This window comes from Rhopilema esculentum, chromosome 11 (assembly GCF_057945365.1).
Source record: "Rhopilema esculentum isolate cy_ngs chromosome 11, ASM5794536v1, whole genome shotgun sequence".
In the NCBI taxonomy this organism is placed as follows: domain Eukaryota; kingdom Metazoa; phylum Cnidaria; class Scyphozoa; order Rhizostomeae; family Rhizostomatidae; genus Rhopilema; species Rhopilema esculentum.
Genome location: NC_142825.1, coordinates 8,798,444 through 8,799,323, shown reverse-complemented (window position 1 = coordinate 8,799,323; position 880 = coordinate 8,798,444).

The window sequence follows — 880 nt, the reverse complement described above, 5'->3', positions numbered from 1 at the left end:
TTACCTCTTTGAAGGAGACTTTACGATACCTACTTTGCCTAGGGTAGTTTTTGGTGTAGATTTCGAATCTGATTGTTGATTTGATCGGGCCATTTTGGGGGCTTTTCCGTGATACGGGAGATTTCAGCCTTTTTGGGTATCTTCTTTTGCTTTACAGTATATTTCATTTTTATGATTTGGGGTGTCATGGGAGTCACTGACTCGGGGGTCCAAGAATTTCAGGGCCCATAGATAAAATCTTAATTAGAAAATAAAAAGTAGCATTTCAGCTGATGCATTTCAGCTGAACGATGTTTCAGCTGATGCAACACTAGCAGGCAAAGTCAGAAACAACCATGATGCAATGAAAACATTGGAAAATAGCCGTTGCAAATTCATTCAACGGCATAGTTGATGTTCATTAGAAAAAGTGACTCCTCAGCAGAAGCGGACTGGCCCACCAGGACACCGGGAAATTTCCCGGTGCGCCCCTGTCCCAAGTTGCATTTTTCAAAAAAACTTGAAAACTTTCAAAAGACAAACAATCTTTGCGAATTGAGTGAAATTAAGATTAATTGCAAAGTTTCCCCAATTCGTCGTTATTGTTTAATGCATTGAAGGCGATCAGCAAATTCTCCATGGTTTTTCGAAATCTTTAAAAGAACATATTTGTGTTTTTGACAGCAGTGTCATAATTGTAGCCGCACCGAGAAGGCCTAGTCTCACTACAAACCTGGCTCGCTTGTAATTTTTTGAGCAAGTCCACAATACTTGCAGTGATTCATGTCTGTTGAGGGTGAGCAAGGGGTGTTTCTAGTTGACTCGCAGACTTTTTTGCCAACTGAATAATTACTTTTGCTAGCTGAATAATTTACCAACTAAAAGGGGTGGTTGGTGCCTT